The sequence below is a fragment of the Saccopteryx bilineata genome, chromosome 7 (assembly GCF_036850765.1).
Source record: "Saccopteryx bilineata isolate mSacBil1 chromosome 7, mSacBil1_pri_phased_curated, whole genome shotgun sequence".
NCBI classification, from domain to species: domain Eukaryota; kingdom Metazoa; phylum Chordata; class Mammalia; order Chiroptera; family Emballonuridae; genus Saccopteryx; species Saccopteryx bilineata.
Window position 1 is genome coordinate 68,325,233 of NC_089496.1, and position 15,276 is coordinate 68,340,508.

At 45.7% G+C, this 15,276-nt stretch overlaps 1 protein-coding gene across 3 annotated transcripts in view; it reads left to right on the forward strand.

The window, feature by feature from the left end:
• AGBL1 (AGBL carboxypeptidase 1) overlaps positions 1-15,276 on the forward strand; it is an 837,820-nt gene that overhangs the window by 180,634 nt on the left and 641,910 nt on the right. The window lies entirely within an intron of this gene.

Below are 15,276 nucleotides of genomic sequence, written 5' to 3' on the forward strand. Positions count from 1 at the left end.
CTCCAAGGCCACCTCTGCTGAGCGGCTGCTTACTTAAGAGAGCGCCTCTGCTCAAATCTGTGTTTTGAAGGCTCGGTGTCTAACTAGGGGCCGAGCTGATGGGCAGTGTGTCCTCAGGACATGGGTCAGCCTTTTATTCCGCATGCGTGCTGGTGCGGATGTGGGTGCTTCTGCTGCTTTTCTAACTGCAGTGTTCTCACTTAGAGCATGGTTTTCAACCTCTTTGCCCTTGGGGACCAGTGAAAGTAGGGGAATGATTTTGGGGACCCCTAAGGCAGAAATCACCCGGAGTGTAGCGAATTTGACTAAGACCATAGGGTCTAGAATCGTCATACAATATCAGGGTGGTTAACACTTTGGCCGCCCGCTAGGAAATTTCTGGCAGACCAATCTGTGCACTGGTAGTTGAAAAACACTGAGTTAGAGGACTTGAGACATGGTGAAAACCCCTAAATAACTTGGCATGCCAGGAAATAGTTTGGTTCAAAACAAAGAAAATAAAGGAGAGAGAGAGAAAGGTCTGTTAGTATACCTTCCTGTGACTCAGAGAAGCTGGTTTCTGCTTGCTCTGTGGGATTAGTTATAATAAACACACGCTCGGGAATCAGCTGTGTTCTCTCTTAAACATGTGCTGATGTGTCAGCCGTTGCTCATCTCGCGAGGTGTCCCGGCAGAGTGCAGAGCGCCCTTTCAGTGGTCAGATGAACGCTGTTCATTTTTCTTTTTGACGTGGTCAGTGTGCAAGTGACCATCATGGAGCAGGACCAGAGGGACCTGCCACAGGAGGAGGGACTAATCAGGACTGTCCCTCCCATGAGCATGGGCGGCACATGGCCCATGCTCAGAAGGGCGTGCTGTTTGTCTAATGCAGTACTGTCCACCATCTTGAAATTCCTTAAAAAGTTTTGAACAACGGGCCCTGCAATTTGTGTGGCTGGTCCTGGGACTAATCAAAGGCCACAAAGCTATGAAGCGACAAAGGTGAGAGCTCTCCCCAAGCCACCATTCTCTGTATCTCAGTCATGCAAGAAGAATCCCAGCCTGTTTTGCCAGAGCACTGAAATGTTATGTGTGTGGCTGTGAGGCTGTGGAGTCATGGTCGCCCGGAGGGGGCGTCAGCATCGCCATGCAGGCTCCCTTCTGTGAAGCCGGACTCTGCCCTATGCTGTGCCCTGACACCATGGGAGGCTAGCTTAGTTATTAAAGCAACTCCCACCGAATTGAGCACAAGTAAGAGTGTTAGTCACCCTCTTCCTGCTCACACTGGACTTTATTTTCCTTTTCTAACCTGACAAAAGCATTGTCCTGGCGGATGTCTCAGACACCATGGCAGGATAAGGGGGAGAGAAGACTGACCCTCCGATCCCAGCGTAGAGCTGAGATTCCGTGTCCTGGGCTGCGGTGCTGGGCGTACAACCTCAGCCTGGCTACGGAGTAAAACTTTGCTTGGCAGGTTGTAACACACCATTGCTGTGTTTCTAATAGAAAAAAAACAACTCACAAAATATAGTGCAGTGTAAACACCACCTACCCTCCAGAATGCCATGGACTATGCCTGTCAATCAGAAACGGAACTACTTAACTTTCTGGGGCCCACAGAATGTCTCGTATTGGTTTAGGTAGCAGATGAGCCAGCGGCCCCAGACTCTCCTCCCTCCAGGTGAACTTCAGGTGCCTCGTCTGCTTCCTTCTCCCAGGGACCTAGGTCAGCTGCGGGCTGGGGTCATATGTCGCTGTGAGTTGGCCGGTTTCTGGGTCTGTGGCCACCATGCACCCCTCATAAGGAGGTGATATGCACTGAGAGGCTTTCCTTCCACCATGTGGGATGATTACTTTGGGCTTATTGTAGAATCCAAGAAATACCCTGCCTGGTTGGCTCAGTTGATGAAGAGCGTTGTCCTGAGATGACAAGGTTGCGGGTTTGGTCCCTGGTCGGGGCACACGTGGGAAGCAACCAATGAATGTATGACTGTGTGGAAGAACAAATGAACACTTCCCTTCCCCTCCCCTCTCTTTTCTTCCCTCTCTCTGTCTAAAATAAAATCAAGCCCTGGCCAGATAGCTCTGTTGGTTGGAGCATCATCTCCAAGCACGGAGGTTGCCAGTTCAATTTCTCGGTCAGGGCACATACAGGAGCAGCTTGATGTGCCTCTCTCTCTCTCTCCCTGCCTCTCTCAAAAACAAAATAAAACAAAACAAAACAAAAACCAAGAAATAAGAGCATGGCTGTAGATCAGTGACGCTCAAGTCTCAGCTTGGGGACAGCACTGGTATGCCTTCGTAGTATAAGAAGGCTGGTTTCGATGCACAGTAGGAGCCAAGGTGGTGACCATAAAGGAGAGGGCCCAGCGCAAGCCCAGGAAGGACTGGTAAAGAGATTGGTCAGTTTGAAAGCCAAGGAGAAGACAAGATGTTGATGGAGTAGGCAGACGTACCAACTTCCACTTCCCAGAACCAAAGTGGATTACAAACTAATTTTAAGAACCATCATCTGGGCCCTGGCAGGTTGGCTCAGCGGTAGAGCATCGGCCTGGTGTGCAGGAATCCAGGGTTCGATTCCCAGCCAGGGCACACAGGAGAAGCGCCCATCTGCTTCTCCACCCCTCCCCCTCTCCTTCCTCTCTGTCTCTCTCTTACCCTCCCGCAGCCAAGGCTCCATTGGAGCAAAGATGGCCTGGGCGCTGGGGATGGCTCTGTGGCCTCTGCCTCAGGTGCTAGAGTGGCTCTGGATGCAACAGAGCGACTCCCCAGAGGGGCAGAACATCGCCCCCTGGTGGGCATGCCGGGTGGATCCCAGTCAGGCGCATGCGGGAGTCTGTCTGACTGTCTCCCCGTTTCCAGCTTCGGAAAAATGAAAAAAAAAAGAACCATCATCTGGAAAAACCAACTTTGGACTAAACTAAGAGGATTCTTCAACCAGGGAACACTGAAGAAGCCACACTGAGACTGGTAGGAAAAGCAGAAACACGGAGAGGGCTGCCCAGCTCCCCGGAGCGACGGCAGCCGGGAGAGACTCGCATGGTGGGAAGTGAGTTTAGCGGGGGGGGGCGGGGGCGGCAAAAGCCCAGAATCAGGTGGAGACCCGCAGCTGAGCAAAGGTGCTCACCCCTGCCCTCAGGGTCGAGTATAACGCCATGCGCGGGGGCGGGGTGAAGGCCAAGTCCACCAAGGCTTGTAGAGATAAAGAAGGTCACTACATAATGATAAAGGGAGCAATCCAACAGGAAGATATAACCCTTATAAATATCTATGCACCTAATATAGGAGCACCTAAATATATAAAGCAGACATTGATGGATTTAAAGGGCAAGATCAACAGCAATAGTATAATAGCAGGGGATTTCAATACCCCACTAACATCACTAGATAGATCCTCAAGAAAGAAAATTAACAAAGAAACAGCAGACTTAAAGGACATACTAGATCAACTCGATTTAATAGATATCTTCAGAACCTTTCACCCTAAAGCAGCAGAATATACATTCTTTTCAAGTGCTCATGGTACATTCTCTAGGATAGATCACATGTTAGGACAAAAAAGTGGTCTCAGCAAATTTAAGAAGATTGAAATCATATCGAGCACTTTCTCTGATCACAATGGCATGAAACTAGAAATCAACCACAACTGAAAAATACTCAAACACTTGGAAACTAAATAGCATGTTATTAAATAATGAATGGGTTAACAATGAGATCAAAGAAGGAATTAAAAAATTCCTAGAAACAAAGATAACGAGCATACATCAACTCAAAATTTATGGGACACAGCAAAAGCAGTCCTGAGAGGGAAGTTCATAGCATTACAGGCATACCTCAAGAAGCTAGAAAAAGCTCAAATAAATAACTTGACCCTGCATCTAAAAGGACTAGAAAAAGAACAGCAAGTAAAGCCCAGAGGTAGTAGAAGGAAGGAAATAATAAAGATCAGAGCGGAAATAAATGACATAGAGGCTAAAGAAACAATACAGAGGATCAATGAAACCAGGAGCTGGTTCTTTGAACAGGTAAACAAGATCAATGAACCTTTAACCAGACTCACCAAGAAAAAAAGAGAGAGGACTCAAATAAATAAAATTAGAAATGAGAGTGGAGAAATAACAACTGACACAACAGAAATACAAAATATTGTAAGAAAATACTATGAAGAACTGTACGCCAAAAAACTAGACAACCTAGATGAAATGGAAAAATTCGCTGAAACATATAATCATCCAAAAATTAATCTGGAAGAATCAGAAAACCTAAACAGACCAATTACAATAAATGAGATTGAAACAGTTATCAAAAAACTCCCAAGAAAGAAAAGTCCTGGGCCTGATGGCTTCACAAGTGAATTCTACCAAATATTCAAAGAAGAACTAACTCCTATCCTTCTTAAGCTATTTCAAAAAATTCAAGAAGAAGGAAGACTTCCAAGCTCCTTTTATGAGGCAAGTATAATTCTGATTCCAAAACCAGGCAAAGACAACACAAAGAAAGAAAATTATAGGCCAATATCCCTGATGAATTTAGATGCTAAAATCCTCAACAAAATATTAGCGAACCAGATCCAGCAATATATGAAAAAAATCATACACCATGATCAAGTGGGATTTATTCTGGGGAGGCAAGGCTGGTACAATATTCGCAAATCAATTAATGTGATTCATCACATAAATGAAAGGAAAGAGAAAAACCACATGATAATTTCAATAGATGCAGAAAAAGCATTTCATAAAACCCAGCACCCATTCATGATCAAAACTCTCAGCAAAGTGGGAATACAGGGAACATACCTCAACATGATAAAGGCCATCTATGACCCACAGCTACCATTATACTCAATGGGCAAAAATTAAAAGCAATCCCCTTAAGATCAGCAACAAGGCAGGGGTGCCCCCTTTCACCACTCTTATTTAACATAGTTCTGGAAGTCCTAGCCACAGTAGTCAGACAAGAAAAAGAAATAAAAGGCATTCAAGTTGGAAAAGAAGAAGTAAAACTATCATTATTTGCAGATGATATGATATTTTATATAGAAACCCTAAAGTCTCAGTCAAAAAACTACTGGACCTGATAAATGAATTCAGCAAGTTGTCAGGATATAAAATTAATACTCAGAAATCAGAGGCATTTTTATACATCAACAATGAACTGTCCGAAAGAGAAATTAAGGAAGCAATGCCCTTCACCATTGCAACCAAAAAAATAAAGTACCTGGGAATAAATTTAACCAGGGAGATTAAAGACTTTTACTAAAAAAATTATAAAACATTGATAAAAGAAGTCAGGGAAGATATAAACAAGTGGAAGCATAGACCGTGCTCATAGTTAGGAAGAATAAACACCATTAAAATGTCTATATTACCCAAAGCAATCTATAAATTCAATGCAATACCGATTTAAATACCAATGACTTACTTCAAAGATATAGAACACATATTCCAAAACTTTATATGGAACCAAAAGAGAACACGAATAGCCTCAGCAATCTTGAAAAGGAAGAATAAAGTGGGAGATATCACACTTCCGGATATCAAGGTATACTACAAGGTCATTCTACTCAAAACAGCCTGGTACTGGCATAAGAGCAGGCATATAGATCAATGGAACAGAACTGAGAACCCAGAAATAAACCCACACTTTTATGGACAACTGATATTTGACAAAGGAGGTAAGAGCATACATTGGAGTAAAGACAGCCTCTTCAATGAAGGGTGTTGGAAAAATTGGACAGCTACCTGCAAAAAAATGAAACTAGGCCACCAACTTACACCATTCACAAAAATAAACTCAAAATGGATAAAAGACTTAAATGTAAGCCATGAAACCATAAGCTCTCCGACATCTCTCGCAGCAATATATTTGCTAATTCATCTCCACGGGCAAGTGAAATAAAAGACAGGATAAACAAATGGGACTATATCAAACTAAAAAGCTTCTGCACAGCTAAAGACAATAAGAACAGAATAAAAAGACAAACTACACAATGGGAGAATATATTTGACAATACGTCTGATAAGAGGTTAATAACCAAAATTTATAAAGAACTTGTAAAACTCAATACCAGGAAGACAAACAATCCAATCAAAAAATGAGCGAAAGAAATGAATAGACACTTCTCCAATGAGGACACATAAATGGCCCATAGGTATATAAAAAAACGCTCAACATCACTAATCATTAGAGAAATGCAAATTAAAACCACAATGAGATATCACCTCACACCAGTCAGAATGGCGCTGCTCAACAAAACAACACAGAATAAATGCTGGTGAGGATGTGGAGAAAAGGGAACCCTCCTGCACTGCTGGTGGGAATGCAGACTGGTGCAGCCACTGTGGAAAACAGTATGAAGATTCCTCAAAAAATTAAAAATCGAACTGCCTTTTGACCCAGCTATCCCACTTTTAGGGATATACCCCAAGAACACCATAGCACTGTTTGAAAAGAAGAAATGCACCCCCATGTTTATGGCAGCATTGTTCACAATAGCAAAGATCTGGAAACAGCCCAAGTGTCCGTCAGTGGAAGAGTGGATTAAAAAGCTTTGGTGCATATATACTATGGAATACTACTCAGCCATAAGAAATGATGACATCAGATCATTTACAACAACATGGATGGACCTTGATAACATTATACTGAGCAAAACAAGTAAATCAGAAAAAACTAAGAACTATATGATTCCATACATAGGTGGGACATAACAATGAGACTCAGAGACATGGACAAGAATGTGGGGGTTACGGGGTTGGGGGTGGAGAGGGAGGGGGTTAGGAGAGGGGAGGGGCACAAAGAAAACCAGTTAGAAGGTGACAGAAGACAATTGGACTTTGGGTGATGGGAATGCAGCATAATCAAATGTCAAAATAACCTAGAGATGTTTTCTCTGAACATATGTACCCTGATTTATCAATGTCACCCCATTAAAATTAATTAAATAACAACAACAACAACAAAAGAGCATGGCTGTAGGCCCCGGGAGAACTCCCTGCTCAGGATGGTCCCCCTGATGGCCTGGTCTGAAGCCCCAGGCCTGGGGATTATGGAGGACAAGTTATAATTGCTTTGAGTCCTTCTCAGGGTCTGGGCTCCAGAGAATCTTCTAAAAGATTCATTTGGTTTGATTTATTTTTCAAAAGTATTGCATAAAATATTTAATCTCACTTGCTTATTAACCCTTTGAGGAGTGAGTTCTTTTCATGCTCGCTGACCCCTGGGAGAGAGGTTTTTTTTCAAAAATGAAATCAGTTCCAGTTACAGTTTTATTAACTTAAAGTCATGTTTGTTTGACAACCAGCTTATGAAAACAAGAAGAACATACATTTGCCCTTTTTTAATGTTGCCTTACACATTTTTAAAATAATTTTTTTTTTTATTCTGGATGGTCAGGAGGCATGAGGACGTACATGAATGTTCGTACTGCTCTAAGGGTTAAACGTATTTTCAGTTCGGCAATAGTGTGTGCTTCATGCCATTTGGAGCGTGGAGGGTGGGGCCCTCTCACATGGCTCGTGCATTTCCTACCTTGGGATCTGAGACCTCAGAGCTGACATGCTGGCAGAGCTCCAAGGACAGAGTTGCTCTCTGCCTTTTTCAGGGAGACAGGGAACAGGGAAGTTCTCAGAAAAACTGTCAGCAATGTCATTATGGAAGATACAGGCTTGAAAAGGACTTGATGGCCAAAGGGAAAACAGCTCCGGCGTTGGGGAGGTCTGGCCCTTCAGAGGAGCCCAGGGTATCTGGGGTTTGCCGAGTGGACAGTGTGGAGGAGGAGTGGACAGAAGCCACAGGATGGGACAGAGGACCCACCTGGTTGGAACAGAAGGCACCAGGTGAGCTGGTGTACAGATAGGTTTGGTAGCAAGAGCCACCGCCGAAATGTTCTCCTGCTTTCTGAGACTAGACTGCAGTGTTTGTGGTCTTCTGGCGTAATCACACGTAGCCTAGAGATCCTTTCACACGTTCTACAGCAATAGGTTCTTTGATTCACAGGCCTGTTGAATATGCGTCTTCCAAGTAGAGGGTTGACAAATTCTATTTCCTGCAGCCTGTGAGCTCTCCGGGGGTGGTGCGCGCGCATTGTCTGATGTCTTTGGATTTGAACTGAGAGAGGATGCTGAACATAAGTAGAACTAGAAGGCAAATCAGAGTGCCAAGAAAGTCTTGGGGGTGGTGCTGGCGGTTTGCTCAGACGGTTAGATCCCCAGTCAGGGCACAGACAGGAAGTGACCAGTGAATGCACAACTAAGTGGAACAACAGATGTATGCTTCTATCTGTCACTATCAAATCAATCAATCAATCACTTAATAATAATAATAATTAAGAAGAAGAAGAAGAAAAAGAAGAAGGTCTTGGGCAGGGGGCGGGGTTCACTGTTGACTCAAACCCTAATGGAAGTGGGAGAGAAACCCAGAGAGAGAAATGCTTCTACCTTGGCCATGGCTCAGCCATTCCCTGGCTCCTGCCTGCTTTCTGATTCTTGGCGTTGCTGTCCTGCGACTTCCTATACTTGTCGTTATTCCACTTTGCAAATGCAAAGTTAAGGCTCACAGAAAGTCAAGGACCAGCGGAGGCCTCGAGGGTGGTGCGTGGGTACGCAGGGCGGAGCCCACGACAGTTTCAGGGTACCCTCTTCCAGGCGCAGCCGCACCAAGACAGTCCCCAGAAATGCACACAGTTAAACCGGCTACCTATTAAACACCTCCATCATTTTGTTGACTTTCCCATTTCTCTGTCGTTCCCTCCAAACCTCACCTTCTCAATGACCATTTCTGCCCAAGAAAGTTGGGTCCCTTTTTATTTTGTGGAGAATACATCCTTTTTTTCTCAGGAGGTCTGTTGCTGCATTTTTCATTTTCAGACCTCTCTGGCTTCAGACCAGCACTGTCTCGGCTGTCCCCACCTCACGTGTGGGGCTTTTCTGAGGGAGAATGCCGTCCTCTTATTAGACACTCTCATTCTCCGAGTCCAGGAGTCGTGGACTCTGGTGAGGAGCCACGGAACCACAAAGGTGGGTGGGAGGGGCTGGATCTCCTATTTTTGATGGGAAGACACTGGCCTGCATTGATCATCGCCTAAGAGAGGAAAGATAACCTTTCCTGTCTCTGGAGGTGAGATCACCCCCCTTCCCTGTCCCTGTCCCGGTCCCCCCCATCTCCCTGGGGGAGCTCACACACTACTCTCTCCAGGGGACCTGAGCTAGGGAAGCGGAGGTTTCATTTGCACTAAAGAATACTTTTCTCCTCTGCTTTTTCTTAAAAGTATTCTTACAAAAGCAATGTTCTGTTCAGCCTGCCATTATGCTAAAAGCTTTTCCTTGGAAGACAATAGCTGTTCTCAGAAGAAAGATTTACATGGGGTCCCGAGGGTGTAATGAGCTACCACACAGCACCTGCCTGGGGTTGGGAGTTGTAGCTGGTAAGTGGTTTTAAATTAGAACAGAGTGGAAAAAATTCACAGTTGCAGAATTCCCCTTTTGGCTTCTTTGCAAATCATTTTCCATCCTCTCCTTCTGAGACGCCAGTTCTGGTGGGATGAACGGGCTGGGACTGACACCCGCGCTCCAAGGAAAACAAACGCAAACAAGAGCGGAAATTTCTGGGGGGTTTTGGCCCTTTCCCGCTAGGACTTGGGGGACCAAGGATTTCTGCAGGATCACTGCATTTTAGAGCTTAGAAATCCACAAAGACAATCAGGTTCGGATTTCTCAGTTGCCGGGCAGTCGACCTGCCTGTCACCTGGTTGGCTAATGGCAGAGGTGGCTTGGACCTCAGACCTCATGTCTCCTGGTTAAATGATCTATTTTCGCCCTGTAAGGCACCACTTCTGACAAATGTTGTAACTACAGAACAAAATGAAACCAAACCAAGAAATAAGAGAATAAAAACTTCTCTTGATGGAAATTTTTAGTAAAAGGGTTTAGAATTACAGAAACGGAATTGTACCTTTTTCTTCTTTTTTCTTTTGCCTGGGGATTTCCACCTCTTCAGGCAACCAGGGGTAGGAACCACAGTAGGTATTAGGAATACAAAGATACATATTATTCAATCCTTGTCACCAAGGCACTTACAACCTCCAGGGGGTGTGAGTGTGAAATTCATGTTGACAGGATGGAGGTCAATGGAGCACAAGGAGGAACACTTGCCTGCACGGAGAATCAGAGGACTTGTCCCCTGAAGGGGGCGCTGTATAAATCCCACAGGCCTGGTGGTCCTGCATTGACACCACTTTGCTTTCAAAGAATCCTCAGTCCAAAGTCCCAAAACTATTTGAAGAAAAATTTGAATCTTTCCTGAGGAGACATAAAAGGAAGAGTATATAAAACTACTTAAAAAACACACTTAAAGCCCTGGTTGATTGGCTCAGTGGATAGAGCATTGATCCAACCTGCAGATGTCCCAGGTTTTATTCCCAGTCAGGGCACACAGGTTGGTCTGAGCTTCAGCCTCAGGTGCTAAAAATAGCTCATTTGATTCAAGCATTGGCCCTGGACAGGGGTTGTTGGGTGGATTCCAGTTGGGGTGAATGTGAGAGTCTGTCTCTCTATCTCCCCTCCTCTCACTTAACACACACATGCCCAAAACAAACAAACAAACAAACAAACAAAATATTCAAACCTCCTCATCTTTCTTAATGTTATCAGCCTTCACATATGTAAATAGTGGTTCGCAATAATCCCACCTCTTTTCAATACAAGCCCTGAAAAAGCTTTGACATTTAAACTGGTTGACTATCTCTTTTCTGCTTTCCCCTTTGGCCTGGTCATTCCAGGAAAAAGAAAGGCCAAGAATCCTTCCTCCTTCCAAGGCTGGTTTGAGGGAGGGGGGGAGATGTCTAACCTTGTCATTGAATAGCTTTGCGTATACCCGATCACGTATTTCATTCTTACAACGTTTTCCATAATATTGTTTGGGCCTCATAGTTCCCTTGTGAGTTGAGGAAGAAAATCATTACGCCCATTTTATAATGAGAACACGGAGATTTAGTGCCAATGGCATTCCATCTGCATGTGGAAGTCAGGCAGCTACGTGCAGAGAAATGGGGAGGGGTCGTCTATTCCAGTGGAAAAACAGCATTTGCAGATGACGGGGCCCGGACAGGAGGCTGTGAAAGCCTCAGGTGCCAAGTCTATAGGATAGGGAACCGATTAAGGGGTAAGACGAGAAGGTGGGACAGGTACATTGGGCCGAATGGTAGAGGACCTTGTTTTTCATGCTAGTGTGGACAAAAAAGGGCCACGTGCTGACCCTGACAAGCTCAGGGGAGGCCTGCATGGCAGCCTTGCAGACTCAGAGACCTGAAGTAACTGCATAACTGATGGTCAGAAATGAACACTTTCTAGCTAAAAGCATGTTAAGGCAGGTAGTGATGTCCTAGGCCAGTATTTTCCTCTAACAAAGGTCCATGCTTACCTTAATTGAGCCTGTCCGTTGTCTTTTTGTGTTTACCACAACAAAACTTTAAAATCTTTGAAATGTAGAAGTCATCGTTCCAGGACACAGAGCAGGCGACCACAGAACTCCTCGCCCTTATCTGTTAATCGTTAACTATCCCATAACCACCAATGTAAAAGACGTATGTGTCTATATGTTTGGTTTTACTTTTTATCCCAGAGATCCCCGCTCCGCTTTCTCCCGCCTCCCCGATCTCTCAGCAGTGGGCACCGTGTAACCCCTCCTGTCTTCCCCTTGGACTCTGATGTATAAAATAAGTGGTGAAACTGCCATTTTCTGGAGCATTTTCTCAATCCATGGAGATTTTGTTTCCCGGCAGTTGTCGACAGTTTGGGTCAAATAAACTCATAAAAATTGTTACAGGTTTGGACGTTTCTTACGTTGACACTAGGAAGTTCCTCCTACAGGCAATGGTGAGCTAATAGGATGTTATTAAAAGCAGAGCAAAGGCAAGCTCACACGCCCTATGGAGGAAGACTTTGGGACCATGTTGTGAAGAGAAGTCTGGGGCGAGTCTGGTGCTGTGGGGTCCGGCACAGAGTTCTGAAGTATTGAGACCCTACATGCAGACTCCCTGGGCGTCTGATCTTGGCTCTGCAATGTATTGGCTTCATGACTTTGGGAAAGATACTCAAACACCCCGAGCTTTGGTTTCCCCGTTTATAAATTGCAGAGAATCATAGTAACCTGTTTCACAGGGGCAAGCTGAAGATCATAAAGGGCTTAGAGGAGGGCCTGGCATGTAGCAAGTGTTTAAGCAACTACTAGTCCTCTGAATGGGTGATGTGGTTCCCAGGAATGCAAGCCCATGGAAATGGGAGGGGAAGCTCTACATTTAGGAGGTGTGTCCAAGTCAGAGGGAGAGGTCCTGGTGACTGACTGGGAGTGGGGACGAAGGGCAGAGAGCTAGTCTAGTTATCCTTTGGGCGCACAGGTCAATGCCAACAAAGGGACGTATGAGCCAGAAAGCCTGTTGCGGAACGATAATGAGTTCGGTTGGGAAATGTTCATTTTCAGAGGCCTGCAAATTACATAGGAACTCAGGCTAACCGTAATTATAAAGCCAATATGCTAGAAAATGGAATCTATTTCAGAGGGAAATAAAACAAATTTTGCATTGCTTGAATAATTTTCTCAATTAGTAGGGACAGTAAACGTTGACTCTATGCGGTTACTGTCGCAGAAACATGTAATATATTTCATCAGAATCGATTCTAGAATGTTTTATCCTATAAGTGTGTTCGCAAGATATAATAATTCATATCTCTTAAGGTAATTAACTGCTTACAGAGTGTTTGAGAATGATTCATTGCTCCATGCAGCGGCTCTGTGATGTGAAGGAAAAAAAATCATGTTAAATATCTCCATTTTTAGGTGATAAAATTGCGACCCTGAGAAAGTCATGTGATTAGGAAGAGCTGGAGCTCAGGTTTATCCCAAAACTGTGTGAATCTTTTTTTTTTTTTTTTAAGTGGGAGAGAGAGAGAAAGAGACAGGAAGTGAGAAAGATGAGGAGCATCAACTCGAGGTGTATCACTTTAGTTGTTCATTGATTGCTTTCTCATATATGCCTTGACGGGGGGGGGGGGGGGCTCAAGACGAGCCAGTGACCCCTTGCTCAAGCCAGCGACCTTGGGCTTCAAGCCAGTAACCTTTGGGGTCAGCCATGTCTATGATCTCACACTCAAGCCAGTGACCCCACTATCAAGCTGATGACCTTGGGGTTTCGAATCTGGGTCCTCAGTGTCCCAGGTAGATGCTCTATTCACTGTGCCACCACCTGGTCAGGCCAAAACTGTGTGAATCTTAACCTCTATGTTCCTAACCCCCCACTCGGCCTCTTTGGGCTGTGCAATAGTGAGAGGAAATCTTTGACCTTCAAGATCCAATTCCCTCTATGGAAAAATAATTGTTTTATACTACAAGTAACACGTTCTAGGATTCTCCAATGTGTGAATGCATAGGTAGTCATGTTCATATGAGTAACACTTATGATTATAAGAAAATTTAAATTTTACTGCTTCTGTAAGGCTCTGCATGCCTTTCCCACTGTACTCACCCCTTTGCCACTTAGTACCCTTCAACCACCTTATCTTCGATCTGTTCCTTGAACACAGTCACCTAATTACCTCTCTTGGGCCTCTGCATTTGCTGTTCTTGTCTACTTGGAACACTTTTCCTCTGTAGCTTGGCATGGTTGATTCCTTCCTTCCTTCCTTCCTTCCTTCCTTCCTTCCTTCCTTCCTTCCTTCCTTCCTTCCTTCCTTCCTTCCTTCCTTCTTCTTTCCTTCCCTCCCTCCCTCCCTCCCTCCTCCCTCCCTCTCTTACTCCCTTCCCTCTCTTACTCCCTTCCTCTTTCCTTCCCTCCCTCCTTCCCTCCTTTCCTGCCTCCCTCCCTCCCTTTCTCCTTCCTTCCTTCCCCCCTTCCTCCCTCCCTCCCTCCCTCCCTCTCTCCCTTACTCCCTTCCCTCTCTTCCTCCCTTCCTCTTTCCTTTCCTCCCTCCTTCCCTCCCTCCTTCCCTCCTTTCCTGCCTCCCTCCCTCCCTTTCTCCTTCCTTCCTTCCCCCTTTCCTTCCCCCTTTCCTTCCTTCCTTCCTTCCTTCCTTCCTTCCTTCCTTCCTTCCTTCCTTCCTTCCTTCCTTCCTTCCTTCCTTATTGTTTGATGAGAGAGAGAGAAAGAGAGCAAGAAAGGGAAGCATTCATTTTTGTTCACTTAGTTGTGCATTCATTGGTTGCTTCCTATGTGTGCCCTGACCAGGAATTGAACCCGTAACCTTTATGCTTCGGAACAACACTTTAACCAACTGAGCTAACTGGCCAGGGCTGGTTAGTTTCTTCTTGTCACATGTTATCCTGGCTCAGGTTAAGGAAGTCTTCCTGGATTACTGTGCCTAATGTCCCCACTCAGGACCTTGCTGTCACATGACTTTGTCCTGTCTTCTTTGTGGCCCTGGTTCCTGAGCTCCATGAGACCACAGACCGCATGCTATATTTCCTCCCCCCCCCCCCCGCCTTGGTGTCTCTGGGGACCAATGGTCTGTGCACAGAGCAGGCGCACGCTAATGGTCACTGAGCATGAAATGTGCATCTGCTCTTGCTCCCACCTGTAAGGCCGGGCCTCTAGTGTGTCTTGAACAGTGACTTCTGGGTCCTCAGAAGGGCAGCCCCCCACATGTGCGCACAAAACAGCCGTTGGCAGCAGTCACCCCTGTAGGTCACTCCACTCTTCCTTGATGTTTGGGTTTCTCTTGGTGGTTGTCACCTGTGTCTGTAGACACTGAATGGACTTGGACACTGTGCTTACTGGGTTCTCAGAGAGCTGCTGGGCCCCCTGGAAAGGTGGGGGTTAGTGCCCCCGAACACTCGGAGCCGCTCCTCCTTGTTGCTCGGCACCCAGGTCTCCTCAGGTTCCTATGACAATAGCTCCACCTTCACAGGCTGGCTGGAGACCCAGCGGCAGCCTCTGCGTTTGTTGTCCCGATGTTTCTCGCTGTCTGGGTCCCTGCACCTCAAACACAGCCTCCTAACCCACGCAACGCCCTTGGCTGGCAGCCCCAGCGGTGAAGGCTTCCATACCTGCCAGTGCATGCCCCGAAGGGTAGGTCGTCCCCAACCCAGCAGGTCCAAACACCGTCAGTCTCAGACCCCCAGGCTGGACTAATCACGAATCCAAACGCATGCGAGACGTTGCTTCTAGTTACATTCTTGGGGAAAATTGGAGGTAAACAGTGGTTCTTGCTTTCCCTTTCTGCACACTGAGTGCAGAAACCTTTGGGGTCTCGGCCTCATGCAAGAACCCCCGACTGGACGCCCACCACAGGTGGGCTCATGTGTCGT